Source organism: Cervus elaphus, chromosome 20 (genome assembly GCF_910594005.1).
Source record: "Cervus elaphus chromosome 20, mCerEla1.1, whole genome shotgun sequence".
Lineage (NCBI taxonomy): Eukaryota > Metazoa > Chordata > Mammalia > Artiodactyla > Cervidae > Cervus > Cervus elaphus.
In genome coordinates, this window is record NC_057834.1 from 17,060,786 (window position 1) to 17,073,591 (window position 12,806).

Consider the following 12,806-nt stretch of genomic DNA (forward strand, 5'->3'; position numbering starts at 1 on the left):
GCTACAGTGACCTCAGGATCCCTCTAGCCTTGAAACAGTGTTCTTGGGGTTTCTCTGGAGTGTCGTCAAGGAAATCAAGGCTCGTTTCATGTGTGATGTGCAACACGGAATTGCTCTGCACGCAGTGCAGGGGAATCGGGCCTCATCTCGCGGCGAGGGGGAAGTCTCATGGTTTTTCTCGAGTTGTGGCGGGAACCTGGGGTATATTCTCGAGTTACGACGGGGATGGCCCTTCCACACACGTGTGTGTTCAGCCACGTCAGGACTCCTGCCTACTTGCGAGGGACAACTCTGGATTCTCCTCGAGGCTTTGCAGGGCAATTGGGACGCCTCTGCAGCTGAGGCGGGAGACCAAGTGTCCCTTTCCAAGTGCCACAGGAATCCTGGGACTCCTATCAAGTTTCACGAGGAGTCAGGCATCGTCTCCTTTGGAGGCACTGATCTCCGCGTACCTCTGGAGATTTCAAAGGATGTGAGGCTATCGGTCGCGATGAGGTGGGGAACTAAGTCTTTCTCTGTGCTTTCCACAGGGGATTCAGACATCCTTTCGTCCTGGGAGATGCAAGACGAGCCTGCATTGAAGTCACTGCAGGGATATCCGGCCTTATTTCGAGTCAGGGCATCGCGGTGTCCATTCCACTTGAGGCCGCAAACTCAGGGTCCCTCTCACATACCTAGAGCTGAGAGAAGCCTCCTCTTGAGGTGCTTGTGGTAAGGTGGTATTCCTCTGGAGACGAATCCAGGGACTAACCTCTCTTTTCGAGTTGATTTTTGGTCCACAGAATTCTTTCGTGTTGCTACAGTGACCTCAGGATCCCTCTATCCTTGAAACAGTGTTCTTGGGGTTTCTCTGGAGTGCCATCAAGGAAATCAAGGCTCCTTTCATGTGTGATGTGCAAGACGGAATTGCTCTGCACGCAGTACAGGGGAATCGGGCCTCATCTCGCATCGAGGGGGAAGTCTCATGGTTTTTCTCGAGTTGCGGCGGGAACCTGGGGTATATTCTCGAGTTACGACGGGGATGGCCCTTCCACCCACGTGTTTGTTCAGCCACGTCAGGACTCCTGCCTAGTTGCGAGGGACAACTCGGGATTCTCCTCGAGGCTTGGCAGGGCAATTGGGACGCCTCTCCAGCTGAGGCGGGAGACCAAGGGTCCCTTTCCACGTGCCACAAGAATCCTGGGACTCCTATCAAGTTTCACGAGGAGTCAGGCATCGTCTCCTTTGGAGGCACTGATCTCCGCGTACCTCTGGAGTTTTCAAAGGATGTGAGGCCTCCGGTCGCGATGAGGTGGGGAACTAGGTGTTTCTCTGTGGTCTCCACAGGGGATTCAGACATCCTTTCTTCTTGGGAGATGCAAGACGAGCCTGCATTCAAGTCACTGCAGGGATATCCGGCCTTATTTCGCGTCAGGGCATCGCGGTGTCCATTCCACTTGAGGCCGCAAACTCAGGGTCCCTCTCACAAACCTAGAGCTGAGAGAAGCCTCCTCTTGAGGTGCTTGTGGTAAGGTGGTATTCCTCTGGAGTCGAAGCCAGGGACTAACCTCTCATCTCGAGTTGATTTTTGGCCCACGGAGCTCTTTCGTGTTGCTACAGTGACCTCAGGATCCCTCTAGCCTTGAAACAGTGTTCTTGGGGTTTCTCTGGAGTGCCATCAAGGAAATCAAGGCTCCTTTCATGTGTGATGTGCAACACGGAATTGCTCTGCACGCAGTGCAGGGGAATCGGGCCTCATCTCGCGGCGAGGGGGAAGTCTCATGGTTTTTCTCGAATTTCGGCGGGAACCTGGGGTATATTCTCGAGTTACGACGGGGATGGCCCTTCCACCCACGTGTTTCCTCAGCGACGTCAGGACTCCTGCCTAGTTGCGAGGGACAACTCTGGATTCTCCTCGAGGCTTGGCAGGGCAATTGGGACACCTCTCCAGCTGAGGCGGGAGACCAAGTGTCCCTTTCCAAGTGCCACAGGAATCCTGGGACTCCTATCAAGTTTCACGAGGAGTCAGGCATCATCTCCTTTGGAGGCACTGATCTCCGCGTACCTCTGGAGTTTTCAAAGGATGTGAGGCTATCGGTCGCGATGAGGTAGGGAACTAAGTCTTTCTCTGTGCTTTCCACAGGGGATTCAGACATCCTTTCGTCCTGGGAGATGCAAGACGAGCCTGCATTGAAGTCACTGCAGGGATATCCGGCCTTATTTCGAGTCAGGGCATCGCGGTGTCCATTCCACTTGAGGCCGCAAACTCAGGGTCCCTCTCACATACCTAGAGCTGAGAGAAGCCTCCTCTTGAGGTGCTTGTGGTAAGGTGGTATTCCTCTGGAGACGAATCCAGGGACTAACCTCTCTTTTCGAGTTGATTTTTGGTCCACAGAGTTCTTTCGTGTTGCTACAGTGACCTCAGGATCCCTCTATCCTTGAAACAGTGTTCTTGGGGTTTCTCTGGAGTGCCATCAAGGAAATCAAGGCTCCTTTCATGTGTGATGTGCAAGACGGAATTGCTCTGCACGCAGTACAGGGGAATCGGGCCTCATCTCACATCGAGGGGGAAGTCTCATGGTTTTTCTGGAGTTGCGGCGGGAACCTGGGGTATATTCTCGAGTTACGACGGGGATGGCCCTTCCACCCACGTGTTTGTTCAGCCACGTCAGGACTCCTGCCTAGTTGCGAGGGACAACTCGGGATTCTCCTCGAGGCTTGGCAGGGCAATTGGAACGCCTCTCCAGCTGAGGCGGAAGACCAAGGGTCCCTTTCCACGTGCCACAAGAATCCTGGGACTCCTATCAAGTTTCACGAGGATTCAGGCATCGTCTCCTTTGGAGGCACTGATCTCCGCGTACCTCTGGAGTTTTCAAGGAATGTGAGGCCTCCGGTCGCCATGAGGTGGGGAACTAGGTGTTTCTCTATGGTCTCCACAGGGTGATTCAGACATCCTTTCTTCTTGGGAGATGCAAGACGAGCCTGCATTCAAGTCACTGCAGGGATATTCGGCCTTATTTCGAGTCAGGGCATCGCGGTGTCCATTCCACTTGAGGCCGCAAACTCAGGATCCCTCTCACATACCTAGAGCTGAGAGAAGCCTCCTCTTGAGGTGCTTATGGTAAGGTGGTATTCCTCAGGAGTCAAAGCCAGGGACTAACCTCTCATCTCGTGTTGATTCTTGGTCTACGGAGCTCTTTCGTGTTGCTACAGTGACCTCAGGATCCCTCTAGCCTTGAAACAGTGTTCTTGGGGTTTCTCTGGAGTGCCATCAAGGAAATCAAGGCTCCTTTCATGTGTGATGTGCAACACGGAATTGCTCTGCACGCAGTACAGGGGAATCGGGCCTCATCTCGCATCGAGGGGGAAGTCTCATAGTTTTTCTCGAGTTGCGGTGGGAACCTGGGGTATATTCTCGAGTTAGGACGGGGATGGCCCTTCCACCCACGTGTTTGTTCAGCCACGTCAGGACTCCTGCCTAGTTGCGAGGGACAACTCGGGATTCTCCTCGAGGCTTGGCAGGGCAATTGGAACGCCTCTCCAGCTGAGGCTGGAGACCAAGGGTCCCTTTCCACGTGCCACAAGAATCCTGGGACTCCTATCAAGTTTCACGAGGTGTCAGGCATCGTCTCCTTTGGAGGCACTGATCTCCGCGTACATCTGGAGTTTTCAAAGGATGTGAGGCCTGCGGTCGCGATGAGGTGGGGAACTAGGTGTTTCTCTGTGGTCTCCACAGGGGATTCAGACATTCTTTCTTCTTGGGAGATGCAAGACGAGCCTGCATTCAGGTCACTGCAGGGATATCCGGCCTTATTTCGAGTCAGGGCATCGCGGTGTCCATTCCACTTGAGGCCGCAAACTCAGGATCCCTCTCACATACCTAGAGCTGAGAGAAGCCTCCTCTTGAGGTGCTTGTGGTAAGGTGGTATTCCTCTGGAGACGAATCCAGGGACTAACCTCTCTTTTCGAGTTGATTTTTGGCCCACGGAGCTCTTTCGTGTTGCTACAGTGACCTCAGGATCCCTCTAGCCTTGAAACAGTGTTCTTGGGGTTTCTCTGGAGTGCCATCAAGGAAATCAAGGCTCCTTTCATGTGTGATGTGCAACACGGAATTGCTCTGCACGCAGTGCAGGGGAATCGGGCCTCATCTCGCGGCGAGGGGGAAGTCTCATGGTTTTTCTCCAGTTGCGGCGGGAACCTGGGGTATATTCTCGAGTTACGACGGGGATGGCCCTTCCACCCACGTGTTTGTTCAGCCACGTCATGACTCCTGCCTAGTTGCGAGGGACAACTCGGGATTCTCCTCGAGGCTTGGCAGGGCAATTGGGACGCCTCTCCAGCTGAGGCGGGAGACCAAGGGTCCCTTTCCACGTGCCACAGGAATCCTGGGACTCCTATCAAGTTTCACGAGGAGTCAGGCATCGTCTCCTTTGGAGGCACTGATCTCCGCGTACCTCTGGAGTTTTCAAAGGATGTGAGGCCTCCGGTCGCGATGAGGTGGGGAACTAGGTCTTTCTCTGTGGTCTCCACAGGGGATTCAGACATCCTTTCTTCTTGGGAGATGCAAGACGAGCCTGCATTCAAGTCACTGCAGGGATATCCGGCCTTATTTCGAGTCAGGGCATTGCGGTGTCCATTCCACTTGAGGCGGCAAACTCAGGATACCTCTCACGTACCTAGAGCTGAGAGAAGCCTCCTCTTGAGGTGCTTGTGGTAAGGTGGTATTCCTCTGGAGTCGAAGCCAGGGACTAACCTCTCATCTCGTGTTGATTCTTGGTCCACGGAGCTCTTTCGTGTTGCTACAGTGACCTCAGGATCCCTCTAGCCTTGAAACAGTGTTCTTGGGGTTTCTCTGGAGTGCCATGAAGGAAATCAAGGCTCCTTTCATGTGTGATGTGCAACACGGAATTGCTCTGCACGCAGTGCAGGGGAAGCGGGCCTCATCTCGCGGCGAGGGGAAGTCTCATGGTTTTTCTCGAGTTGCGGCGGGAACCTGGGATATATTCTCGAGTTACGACGGGGATGGCCCTTCCACCCACGTGTTTGTTCAGCCACGTCAGGACTCCTGCCTAGTTGCGAGGGACAACTCGGGATTCTCCTCGAGGCTTGGCAGGGCAATTGGGACGTCTCTCCAGCTGAGGCGGGAGACCAAGGGTCCCTTTCCACGTGCCACAAGAATCCTGGGACTCCTATCAAGTTTCACGAGGAGTCAGGCATCGTCTCCTTTGGAGGCACTGATCTCCGCGTACCTCTGGAGTTTTCAAAGGATGTGAGGCCTCCGAGCGCGATGAGGTGGGGAACTAGGTCTTTCTCTGTGGTCTCCACAGGGGATTCAGACATCCTTTCTTCTTGGGAGATGCAAGACAAGCCTGCATTCAAGTCACTGCAGGGATATCCGGCCGTATTTCGAGTCAGGGCATCGCGGTGTCCATTCCACTTGAGGCCGCAAACTCAGGGTCCCTCTCACATACCTAGAGCTGAGAGAAGCCTCCTCTTGAGGTGCTTGTGGTAAGGTGGTATTCCTCAGGAGTCGAAGCCAGGGACTAACCTCTCATCTCGTGTTGATTCTTGGTCCACGGAGCTCTTTCGTGTTGCTACAGTGACCTCAGGATCCCTCTAGCCTTGAAACAGTGTTCTTGGGGTTTCTCTGGAGTGCCGTCAAGGAAATCAAGGCTCCTTTCATGTGTGATGTGCAACACGGAATTGCTCTGCACGCAGTGCAGGGGAATCGGGCCTCATCTCGCGGCGAGGGGGAAGTCTCATGATTTTTCTCGAGTTGCGGCGGGAACCTGGGGTATATTCTCGAGTTACGACGGAGAAGGCCCTTCCACACACGTGTGTGTTAAGCCACGTCAGGACTCCTGCCTAGTTGCGAGGGACAACTCTGGATTCTCCTCGAGGCTTTGCAGGGCAATTGGGACGCCTCTGCAGCTGAGGCGGGAGACCAAGTGTCCCTTTCCAAGTGCCACAGGAATCCTGGGACTCCTATCAAGTTTCACGAGGAGTCAGGCATCGTCTCCTTTGGAGGCACTGATCTCCGCGTACCTCTGGAGATTTCAAAGGATGTGAGGCTATCGGTCGCGATGAGGTGGGGAACTAAGTCTTTCTCTGTGCTTTCCACAGGGGATTCAGACATCCTTTCGTCCTGGGAGATGCAAGACGAGCCTGCATTGAAGTCACTGCAGGGATATCCGGCCTTATTTCGAGTCAGGGCATCGCGGTGTCCATTCCACTTGAGGCCGCAAACTCAGGGTCCCTCTCACATACCTAGAGCTGAGAGAAGCCTCCTCTTGAGGTGCTTGTGGTAAGGTGGTATTCCTCTGGAGACGAATCCAGGGACTAACCTCTCTTTTCGAGTTGATTTTGGTCCACAGAGTTCTTTCGTGTTGCTACAGTGACCTCAGGATCACTCTATCCTTGAAACAGTGTTCTTGGGGTTTCTCTGGAGTGCCATCAAGGAAATCAAGGCTCCTTTCATGTGTGATGTGCAAGACGGAATTGCTCTGCACGCAGTACAGGGGAATCGGGCCTCATCTCTCATCGAGGGGGAAGTCTCATGGTTTTTCTCCAGTTGCGGCGGGAACCTGGGGTATATTCTCGAGTTACGACTGGGATGGCCCTTCCACACACGTGTTTGTTCAGCCACGTCAGGACTCCTGCCTAGTTGCGAGGGACAACTCGGGATTCTCCTCGAGGCTTGGCAGGGCAATTGGGACGCCTCTCCAGCTGAGGCGGGAGACCAAGTGTCCCTTTCCACGTGCCACAAGAATCCTGGGACTCCTATCAAGTTTCACGAGGAGTCAGGCATCGTCTCCTTTGGAGGCACTGATCTCCGCGTACCTCTGGAGTTTTCAAAGGATGTGAGGCCTCCGGTCGCGATGAGGTGGGGAACTAGGTCTTTCTCTGTGGTCTCCACAGGGGATTCAGACATCCTTTCTTCTTGGGAGATGCAAGACGAGCCTGCATTGAAGTCACTGCAGGGATATCCGGCCTTATTTCGAGTCAGGGCATCGCGGTGTCCATTCCACTTGAGGCCGCAAACTCAGGATCCCTCTCACATACCTAGAGCTGAGAGAAGCCTCCTCTTGAGGTGCTTGTGGTAAGGTGGTATTCCTCTGGAGTCGAAGCCAGGGACTAACCTCTCATCTCGTGTTGATTCTTGGTCCACGGAGCTCTTTCGTGTTGCTACAGTGACCTCAGGATCCCTCTAGCCTTGAAACAGTGTTCTTGGGGTTTCTCTGGAGTGCCATCAAGGAAATCAAGGCTCCTTTCATGTGTGATGTGCAACACGGAATTGCTCTGCACGCAGTGCAGGGGCATCGGGCCTCATCTCGCGGCGAGGGGGAAGTCTCATGGTTTTTCTCGAGTTGCGGCGGGAACCTGGGGTATATTCTCGAGTTACGACGGGGATGGCCCTTCCACACACGTGTGTGTTCAGCCATGTCAGTACTCCTGCCTAGTTGCGAGGGACAACTCGGGATTCTCCTCGAGGCTTTGCAGGGCAATTGGGACGCCTCTCCAGCTGATACGGGAGACCAAGGGTCCCTTTCCACGTGCCACAGGAATCCTGGGTCTCCTATCAAGTTTCACGAGGAGTCAGGCATCGTCTCCTTTGGAGGCACTGATCTCCGCATACCTCTGGAGTTTTCAAAGGATTTGAGGCCTCCTGTCGCGATGAGGTGGGGAACTAGGTCTTTCTCTGTGGTCTCCACAGGGGATTCAGACACCCTTTCGTCTTGGGAGATGCAAGACGAGCCTGCATTCCAGTCACTGCAGGGATATCCGGCTTATTTCGAGTCAGGGCATCGCAGTGTCCATTCCACTTGAGGCCCCAAACTCAGGGTCCCTCTCACATACCTAGAGCTGAGAGAAGCCTCCTCTTGAGGTGCTTGTGGCAAGGTGGTATTCCTCTGGAGTCGAAGCCAGGGACTAACCTCTCATCTCGAGTTGATTTTTGGTCCACAGAGTTCTTTCGTGTTGCTACAGTGACCTCAGGATCCCTCTAGCTTTGAAACAGTGATCTTGGGGTTTCTCCTGAGTGCCATGAAGGAAATCAAGGCTCCTTTCATGTGTGATGTGCAACACAGAATTGCTCTGCACGCAGTGCAGGGGAATCGGGCCTCATCTCGCGACGAGGGGGAAGTCTCATGGTTTTTCTCGTGTTGCGGTGGGAACCTGGGGTATATTCTCCAGTTACGACGGGGATGGCCCTTCCACACACGTGTTTGTTCAGCCACGTCAGGACTCTTGCCTAGTTGCGAGACACAACTCGGGATTCTCCTCGAGGCTTGGCAAGGCAATTGGGACGCCTCTCCAGCTGAGGCGGGAGACCAAGGGTCCCTTTCCACGTGCCACAGGAATCCTGGGACTCCTATCAAGTTTCACGAGGAGTCAGGCATCGTCTCCTTTGGAGGCACTGATCTCCGCGTACCTCTGGAGTTTTCAAAGGATGTGAGGCCTCCGGTCGCGATGAGGTGGGGAACTAGGTCTTTCTCTGTGGTCTCCACAGGGGATTCAGACATCCTTTCATCTTGGGAGATGCAAGACGAGCCTGCATTCAACTCACTGCAGGGATATCCAGCCTTATTTCGAGTCAGGGCATCGCGGTGTCCATTCCACTTGAGGCCGCAAACTCAGGGTCCCTCTCACATACCTAGAGCTGAGAGAAGCCTCCTCTTGAGGTGCTTGTGGTAAGGTGGTATTCCTCTGGAGTCGAAGCCAGGGACTAACCTCTCATCTCGAGTTGATTTTTGGCCCACGGAGCTCTTTCGTGTTGCTACAGTGACCTCAGGATCCCTCTAGCCTTGAAACAGTGTTCTAGGGGTTTCTCTGGAGTGCCATCAAGGAAATCAACGCTCCTTTCATGTGTGATGTGCAACATGGAATTGCTCTGCACGCAGTGCAGGGGAATCGTGCCTCATCTCGCGGCGAGGGGGAAGTCTCATGGTTTTTCTCGAGTTGCGGCGGGAACCTGGGGTATATTCTCGAGTTACGACGGGGATGGCCCTTCCACCCACGTGTTTGTTCAACCACGTCAGGACTCCTGCCTAGTTGCGAGGGACAACTCTGGATTCTCCTCGAGGCTTGGCAGGGCAATTGGGACGCCTCTCCAGCTGAGACGGGAGACAAAGTGTCCCTTTCCACGTGCCACAGGAATCCTGGGACTCCTATCAAGTTTCACGAGGAGTCAGGCATCGTCTCCTTTGGAGGCACTGATCTCCGCGTACCTCTGGAGTTTTCAAAGGATGTGAGGCCTCCGGTCGCGATGAGGTGGGGAACTAGGTCTTTCTCTGTGGTCTCCACAGGGGATTCAGACATCCTTTCTTCTTGGGAGATGCAAGACGATCCTGCATTCAAGTCACTGCAGGGATAACCGGCCTTATTTCGAGTCAGGGCATCGCGGTGTCCATTCCACTTGAGGCCGCAAACTCAGGATCCCTCTCACATACCTAGAGCTGAGAGAAGCCTCCTCTTGAGGTGCTTGTGGTAAGGTGGTATTCCTCAGGAGTCGAAGCCAGGGACTAACCTCTCATCTCGTGTTGATTCTTGGTCCACGGAGCTCTTTCGTGTTGCTACAGTGACCTCAGGATCCCTCTAGCCTTGAAACAGTGTTCTTGGGGTTTCTCTGGAGTGCCATCAAGGAAATCATGGCTCCTTTCATGTGTGATGTGCAACACGGAATTGCTCTGCCCGCAGTGCAGGGGAATCGGGCCTCATCTCGCGGCGAGGGGGAAGTCTCATGGTTTTTCTCGAGTTGCGGCGGGAACCTGGGGTATATTCTCGAGTTACGACGGGGATGGCCCTTCCACACACGTCTTTCTTCAGCGACGTCAGGACTCCTGCCTAGTTGCGAGGGACAACTCTGGATTCTCCTCGAGGTTTGGCAGGGCAATTGGGACGCCTCTCCAGCTGAGGCGGGAGACCAAGTGTCCCTTTCCAAGTGCCAAAGGAATCCTGGGACTCCTATCAAGTTTCACGAGGAGTCAGGCATCGTCTCCTTTGGAGGCACTGATCTCCGTGTACCTCTGGAGTTTTCAAAGGATGTGAGGCCTCCGGTCGCGATGAGGTGGGGAACTAAGTCTTTCTCTGTGCTTTCCACAGGGGATTCAGACATCCTTTCTTCCTGGGAGATGCAAGACGAGCCTGCATTGAAGTCACTGCAGGGATATCCGGCCTTATTTCGAGTCAGGGCATCGCGGTGTCCATTCCACTTGAGGCCGCAAACTCAGGGTCCCTCTCACATACCTAGAGCTGAGAGAAGCCTCCTCTTGAGGTGCTTGTGGTAAGGTGGTATTCCTCTGGAGACGAATCCAGGGACTAACCTCTCTTTTCAAGTTGATTTTTGGTCCACAGAGTTCTTTCGTGTTGCTACAGTGACCTCAGGATCCCTCTATCCTTGAAACAGTGTTCTTGGGGTTTCTCTGGAGTGCCATCAAGGAAATCAAGGCTCCTTTCATGTGTGATGTGCAAGACGGAATTGCTCTGCACGCAGTACAGGGGAATTGGGCCTCATCTCGCATCGAGTGGGAAGTCTCATGGTTTTTCTCGAGTTGCGGCGGGAACCTGGGGTATATTCTCGAGTTACGACGGGGATGGCCCTTCCACCCACGTGTTTGTTCAGCCACGTCAGGACTCCTGCCTAGTTGCGAGGGACAACTCGGGATTCTCCTCGAGGCTTGGCAGGGCAATTGGAACGCCTCTCCAGCTGAGGCGGGAGACCAAGGGTCCCTTTCCACGTGCCACAAGAATCCTGGGACTCCTATCAAGTTTCACGAGGAGTCAGGCATCGTCTCCTTTGAAGGCACTGATCTCCGCGTACCTCTGGAGTTTTCAAAGGATGTGAGGCCTCCGGTCGCGATGAGGTGGGGAACTAGGTCTTTCTCTGTGGTCTCCACAGGGGATTCAGACATCCTTTCTTGGGAGATGCAAGACGAGCCTGCATTCAAGTCACTGCAGGGATATCCGGCCTTATTTCGAGTCAGGGCATCGCGGTGTCCATTCCACTTGAGGCCGCAAACTCAGGATCCCTCTCACATACCTAGAGCTGAGAGAAGCCTCCTCTTGAGGTGCTTGTGGTAAGGTGGTATTCCTCAGGAGTCGAAGCCAGGGACTAACCTCTCATCTCGTGTTGATTCTTGGTCCACGGAGCTCTTTCGTGTTGCTACAGTGACCTCAGGATCCCTCTAGCCTTGAAACAGTGTTCTTGGGGTTTCTCTGGAGTGCCATCAAGGAAATAAAGGCTCCTTTCATGTGTGATGTGCAACACGGAATTGCTCTGCACGCAGTGCAGGGGAATCGGGCCTCATCTCGCGGCGAGGGGGAAGTCTCATGGTTTTTCTCGAGTTGCAGCGGGAACCTGGGGTATATTCTCGAGTTACGACGGGGATGGCCCTTCCACACACGTGTTTCTTCAGCGACGTCAGGACTCCTGCCTAGTTGCGAGGGACAACTCGGGATTCTCCTCGAGGCTTTGCAGGGCAATTGGGACGCCTCTCCAGCTGAGACGGGAGACCAAGGGTCCCTTTCCACGTGCCACAAGTATCCTGGGTCTCCTATCAAGTTTCACGAGGAGTCAGGCATCGTTTCCTTTGGAGGCACTGATCTCCGCGTACCTCTGGAGTTTTCAAAGGATGTGAGGCCTCCGGTCGCGATGAGGTGGGGAACTAAGTCTTTCTCTGTGCTTTCCACAGGGGATTCAGACATCCTTTCATCCTGGGAGATGCAAGACGAGCCTGCATTGACGTCACTGCAGGGATATCCAGCCTTATTTCGAGTCAGGGCATCGCGGTGTCCATTCCACTTGAGACCGCAAACTCAGGGTCCCTCTCACATACCTAGAGCTGAGAGAAGCCTCCTCTTGAGGTGCTTGTGGTAAGGTGGTATTCCTCTGGAGACGAATCCAGGGACTAACCTCTCTTTTCAAGTTGATTTTTGGTCCACAGAGTTCTTTCGTGTTGCTACAGTGACCTCAGGATCCCTCTATCCTTGAAACAGTGTTCTTGGGGTTTCTCTGGAGTGCCATCAAGGAAATCAAGGCTCCTTTCATGTGTGATGTGCAAGACGGAATTGCTCTGCACGCAGTACAGGGGAATTGGGCCTCATCTCGCATCGCGGGGGAAGTCTCATGGTTTTTCTCGAGTTGCGGCGGGAACCTGGGGTATATTCTCGAGTTACGACGGGGATGGCCCTTCCACCCACGTGTTTGTTCAGCCACGTCAGGACTCCTGCCTAGTTGCGAGGGACAACTCGGGATTCTCCTCGAGGCTTGGCAGGGCAATTGGAACGCCTCTCCAGCTGAGGCGGGAGACCAAGGGTCCCTTTCCACGTGCCACAAGAATCCTGGGACTCCTATCAAGTTTCAAGAGGAGTCAGGCATCGTCTCCTTTGAAGGCACTGATCTCCGCGTACCTCTGGAGTTTTCAAAGGATGTGAGGCCTCCGGTCGCGATGAGGTGGGGAACTAGGTCTTTCTCTGTGGTCTCCACAGGGGATTCAGACATCCTTTCTTCTTGGGAGATGCAAGACGAGCCTGCATTCAAGTCACTGCAGGGATATCCAGCCTTATTTCGAGTCAGGGCATCGCGGTGTCCATTCCACTTGAGGCCGCAAACTCAGGATCCCTCTCACATACCTAGAGCTGAGAGAAGCCTCCTCTTGAGGTGCTTGTGGTAAGGTGGTATTCCTCAGGAGTCGAAGCCAGGGACTAACCTCTCATCTCGTGTTGATTCTTGGCCCACGGAGCTCTTTCGTGTTGCTACAGTGACCTCAGGATCCCTCTAGCCTTGAAACAGTGTTCTTGGGGTTTCTCTGGAGTGCCATCAAGGAAAT